The sequence below is a fragment of the Mauremys mutica genome, chromosome 3, assembly GCF_020497125.1.
Source record: "Mauremys mutica isolate MM-2020 ecotype Southern chromosome 3, ASM2049712v1, whole genome shotgun sequence".
Taxonomy (NCBI): domain Eukaryota; kingdom Metazoa; phylum Chordata; order Testudines; family Geoemydidae; genus Mauremys; species Mauremys mutica.
In genome coordinates, this window is record NC_059074.1 from 42,016,508 (window position 1) to 42,022,608 (window position 6,101).

At 45.3% G+C, this 6,101-nt stretch overlaps 1 protein-coding gene across 1 annotated transcript in view; it reads left to right on the forward strand.

Annotated features, from left to right (window-relative positions):
* Window positions 1-6,101, forward strand: part of KBTBD11 (kelch repeat and BTB domain containing 11) — a 45,401-nt gene that overhangs the window by 37,753 nt on the left and 1,547 nt on the right. The window lies entirely within an intron of this gene.

The following is a 6,101-nucleotide window of genomic DNA, read 5'->3' on the forward strand; positions in this document are numbered from 1 at the left end:
GCAATGATATTCCTCTATGATTGTCGCAGACTTTTCGATTTCCTTTCCTCTTGTAGAGGTGTAGTTGGCACCGACCCTGTTCAGCATGATGTTTTCAGCCATGCTGTCAGACGCCTTTCAGAACAGTTCCTTGGGAGTCAGCCTGAGATACAGGACTGATGGGAAACTGTTCAACCTGTGAAGACTCCAGGCTGTCACCAAGATAAAGGAGACTGTGCTACGAGACCTCCTTTTTGCTGACGATTGTGCCCTGAATGCTGGATCAGAGCAAGAAATGCAAGCCAGCATGGACAAATTCGCAGCAGCATGCGATAACTTTGGCCTTCTTATCAATATAAAGAAAACCGAAGTGATGCACCAGCCAGCTCCGAAAGCCCAACACCAAGAGCCCACCATCACAGTGAAGGGGCAAAAGCTGCAAGCAGTGGACCAATTTACATACCTTGGCAGCACCCTCTCCCGCGCAGTGACAATTGACATCGAGGTCAACTGCAGAATCGCCAAGGCAAGCTCTGCATTTGGCGGACTGCTGACCAACGTGTGGGACCGCCGTGGAATAAGCCTTGCTACAAAGCTTAAAGTCTACCGAGCAGTAGTGCTAACTACCTTGATGTATGCCAGTGAGACCTGGACTGTATACAGGAGGCATGCTAGGCAATTGAACCACTTCCACACGACTTGCCTCCGCAGACTTCTGAGGATTCGGTGGCAGGATAAGGTGCCAGATACAGAAGTCCTTTCCAGAGCAGGCCTGCCGTCAGTTTACACTCTGCTTATGAAAGCCCAGACACGCTGGGCAGGCCATGTTGTAAGGATGCCAGACCACCGCATCCCCAAACAGCTCTTCTATGGTGAGCTGTCTCAAGGAAAGCGATCGCATGGGGGACAAAAGAAGCGATACAAAGATACGCTGAAAGCCTCTCTTAAGTCCCTGGATATCGACATCACCTCCTGGGAAACCCTGGCACAAGACCGATCGACATGGCGTACGCTGATCCACCAAGGCTGCCAGACATCTGAAGCTAGAAGGATAACCCTAGCACAAGAGAAGCGAGCACTCCGTAAAGCCAGAGCTGCAAATGTTGTAACAGTGGTGCCCACACATGTCTGCCCGACATGTGGCAGAACATTCCGTGCCCGTATTGGCCTTACCAGCCATTTGCGGACGCACCGTGGACAGCTCACAACCTGATAGATGTTAAGGTCTTCTTCGAAAACGATGGACGAACATCAATACTACTGTAAAGACTCTTCTCTTCTGGAGTACTCATTTGGTTCATTAACAGATTAGGAGAGAGTGAATCAGCTCTGTGTCTTTCATTTGTTTCCTTAGCCCACATCCAGTCCCCTATCACCTGCACTTACTAACAGGTTGTGGCTCTGTCTACAGAAACAAGGCAGAGATGATGTTTTGTAGGATGGATGGAAAAAGTAGAAGAACTAGGGGATGCCCTGAATGAGTGAATATGACCAACCTTTGTGACACAGATTTATTTCCGACATAAGGGTCTTGTTACATTCAAGCCTACTACTGGATTTGCAGGTAGTTGCAGCTGTAGCAACTTTTTACCATCTGTGCCTAACGAGACAGGTGTGACCATTTTTGTAGATACACAGATCGTGCTTTTTCCACATCAAGATCAAACTACTGTATTCATTATTCACCAGGCTTCATCTTGAGACCACCTCGGAGCTGAAACTGATGCAGAATGCAGCTGCCTGCTTGTTCAGTAGAGTTTCACTCTGAGAGCATGTAGTACTAGTGCTCTGTGATCTGCTTGGGCTGCCTGTGGGCTTCCAAGTGGAGTTCCAGGTATCTGCTGTTGATGTTACAGCAGTTGTGATCAGCAGTCATACTGAGGATGCTCCCTCCCTGGTTTAAATAGGAGGGAGCTGCCAGGAGAGCATTTCCATGAAGATTCCTCAGGTTTGGAGTTTTCTTTCCCTGCTGGTCCAGCACAACAGAAGAATTGTTTATCTCCAAAATGTGCTATAAAGTCCATCTTCCCCACCACTCCCCAAAGACTTGGGAAGGAGATGAAGTGAGCACTTTAAACCATATAGGAAATAAATGAACTTATTTTGGGGAAATAATATCTAGAGTAAATCCTCTTATTTTTTATACCACACAGTCATTTTCACATTAGTTTCTTCACAGCAATCAAGATATTGATCATGTTAAGTTTGCTTGCTTAACTATTTATTTGCGTCTCATTCCTATCCATGTAATAATACACAGAACAGCTTTCCATTATTTGCTTTCTAGGATTTATCTTCTGCTTTATCCACATGGTGGGTGTGAATGTCTCTTTTCACTATGCCATGGCTGGCAGGATACATGTCCTTCATGAGAGCAGGAAGGAATTTGCTGTTCAGAACAGTATTCTCACCTCTAACGCACTTCATGAGGTCTTGGTTCTTCTCTTCACCTCTTCTTCTTGGACTGGAATAATGGATGGGTTGGGTAAAAAGTAAGTAACCTGAAATAAAGTTTGAAAACTATAGGGATAACCCACACAGGGCAAGAAGGAGAGAAAATTAATGAAGGATCCTGAGTCCCATATCCAATAATGTTCTGAAGGGAAGAGATAGAGGAGAGGTTTGAGGACATTTCTGCAGCATTAGGAGGCACAGATGGCTAACATATCCAACTCTGAAAGGTGATGGCTGGTCTGTGCCAGGTCTTTTTAAGCAGACCCTGGAGTAGGGTTGCCAACCATAAATTCCCTTGCCCCAAATTAATTTTGCTGGGATGCCAACATATTCCCAATGCACAGGAAATTACTCCAGTTTCTCCCACCTTAAAACTAACAAAATTATATCAGTTGTATTATGTCTTTGCACAAAGTCAAATGTACCTTCCAGGAATGACAATGACGTGGCAAACTTTGTTGGCTTGGATGAATTAAACCAGTTCTGCCCCTCTTTCCTCTACAGAAAGTAGGTAGCTCTCCTTGGATCAGCTTAGTGCAGCTGGTGAGCCTTCAGACCCGGCTGCTGCAAGTTCCTTGCACTGAGAGGAGTTAAGTGACTGCCAAGGGTGTGCGCTTTTAAAAACCTTCTTTATGAGGGGAAAAAGGTGTCCTGAGAGGTTCGTTTTTCTTTTTCAATTTTTTCTGTTTTTTGGTTTTTTTAACATTAGAAATTCAGGGTCTCTCTTAACTGTAAGACTCTATGATGATTTGAGAACCAGTTCAGTGGTGAGTTCACATTTGCTAAGAGATTGACCATTAAATCCTGGAGATTGAAAGGGATTTTTATTCAGATGCTTACAACATATTTTAAAATATCTATTACAGTAACATAAGTAATGAAACATTTTGAATAATAGAAGTCATTATGGTAGAGACTCATCTTCACTCTATCTTCAGTTAAAGTTTGGTGCTCACAATAAACATTCCTTTGAGACCTCCCAAAGGTCCATTTCTGACTTTACTATGGTTCAAAACAAGCAGTAACTGCCAACCCGACCCTTGCCTTCCAGGACTTATTTTTACATCACACAGAAGCATACTATTCTCACTCTGTTTTAAAAACCATTTGTAAGCCTAGGATCCAGAAGTCTTCAAGGGATGGACATTTCTGCTCCCTCTCTTGAGGAGAAAGGGAAAAGCAAGCTTCATTTACATCTTGTTTACCAATAATTCCACCTACTGAGTGGTGGTGTTTTGGTTGGAATTTGTTTAAGTTTTCATGTGTAATGTGTACTAATGAAAGGACATAGGAACTATGTAGGATAAACCCTGGGTGAGGGGTCACCAAGACTTTTCTTGACATGGACTTTGAGTGGGTAACAAATTGTAGGACCTATAATGGGAGGGGAAATGGGGCTTTGTTTTAGAAAATTCTAACCCAGACAGCAGGGGCTCTATCCAAGGGCCCTATTTTGTTTTCTGTTTCCCACTGGGAGATTTTGTGCCTGTGTACTGGAGTCCATGGGAGAGGGTCACACAGATTGACAACAGAGACCTGACTCCATGGCAAGGCCTTTATAGAGCAGCCAGGATGGGGGATAGAACTGGCTCCATGGAGATGCCCAGGTGGATCAGTAGTAATGGTGGAGCAGAGCTAACTCTCCAGAAAGGCCTGACTGGACCAGAACAGAGCTGACATCACTGAGAGACATGACTGGACAGTGGTAGCAGAGCAGAGCTGACTTTGTGGTGAGGACCACCTGGACTGACCGTGGAAGTAGATTGCAGTGGACCTGACTCCATGGTGAAGTTGGATCAAACCAGCACTGCCAAGAGTGAGTTGATTTCATAGCACCCTTCCCCATCCAGTTGGTGAGGTGAGCTGAAATCACAGAATAGGACCAGAATAGCACCTTGGTGTGAGACTGGCTGTGTCCTTTTGCATGACTGGAGGGGACCAGCAGATAGCCTTTGGCTACTACTGAGACTGAATTGACCTGTGAGCAGGTCTTTTAGTGGTTGGGTTTTGTGATGAGACAGAGTTCTGGACTTCCATCAGCTGGGCACTTACTACTTGTGACTGGGAGGGGTTGACTAACTTCTTGATGTATTTGATTTTGGTTTTTCAATTGATTATATACATATCTCCATACACACACTCTGGTTATTGTATGTTTCTTTCATTTCTTCCCAAATAAGATTTCTGTGTTTCGTGTTCCTGAAGGACTGCTGAGTAGAGCTGGGAGAATAATTGATTTTCCGGTTTGATCCAAAGTGAATATGAAATTCAGAAAAATTTTGGCAAGCCAAAATTTTGGAAGCTCATTTCAGGTTGAATGCAAAGGGTCATTTGACCCAAAATATTTTGTTACCTCATGATTTTAAAGGACTAGATTCACAAAATGGGAGGGAGAGGAGAGGAGGAGGAGAAGGTGGTGGTGGTGCTACTTCTGCCTTCCTTCTTATACGTTTGAGCTCAGTAATTAGGGCACTCAGCTGGGATGTAAGAGACCTGGGTTCATGTCCCTGCTCCAATGACTATTAAACACAGTGGAACACTGAGAAAACATCACCTCAGAATATCCCGTAGCCTCTTGGCTAGGGCTGTCTCCAGCAATGCGGGAGGCCCAAATTCAAATCCTTTCTCCACATCAGGCAGAACTGAACCCAGGCTCCCACATCCCAAGTGAGTACCCTAACGACTAAGATAACCTTAAAAGTGATGTGGCAGCTCTTCTTGCTCTCTGAATGGTGCCTCAGTTCCACCCCCCCCCCCCAAATGGTTTTGGCTGAAACCATTCAGTGACTGTGTCAAATGAATAGTAAATTTGCTGAAAAAATTATTTTTTGGTGAACTGAAACTATTAGCCAAAGTATGTGCTCAGCTCTACTCCTGAATGCTTGTGAGTACAGAGGGAGGCAGGGGGAAAGAACTGCCTGTAAAAAATCTTTATTTTATTTCCCAGAGCCACAAATAAGAGTACGCCTCTGGGTGAGGGCTCAAGCCACTGTCTTTACTTTTTTGAAAAGGAGCCTTTGACACATTGATCTCAGCCCTTGTTGTTGGCACCTGACAGAAGGTTTGCATATTGACAGATCAACTTGTGCTCCCCCTTATGCAAAAATTTTCCTGGGTTGTTTTGGACAGGAATTCTGATATTTCCAATACACTGGCGATAGGTAGAGGATGCATAGGAGTTAATGTTCTGAACACCATAAAATACAAAGCCACCTGAAAATAATTGGGCCTTTCAGTCCCTGATGACCAAATACAAGTGCAGCTGTAATGCAAAAGGAGAAGTTGGCCATTGACCCTGACATTTTCAGTTTTGCTGAGGTGGTTTTGTTGAGGCTGTCAATAACAGGAGTTTAATTTTCAGCCATAGGCATAATGGCTAGCCTGTGATAAATACACATCTGTTGTCCTCGCCAAACTCTCACATTTCTGCATGCAAACAGGCATCTGTATTTTCAAACTCAGTAGCAGCATGCAGGGGCGGCTCCAGGCACCAGCATGCCAAGCGCGTGCCTGGGGCGGCAAGCCACGGGGGGCGCTCTGCTGGTCGCCGCGAGGGCGGCAGGCAGGTTGCCTTCGGCGGCATGTCTGCGGAGGGTCCGCTGGTCCTGCGGCTTCGGCGGACCTCCCACTGGCTGCTGCCGAATTCGCGGGACCGGGGACCTCCCGCA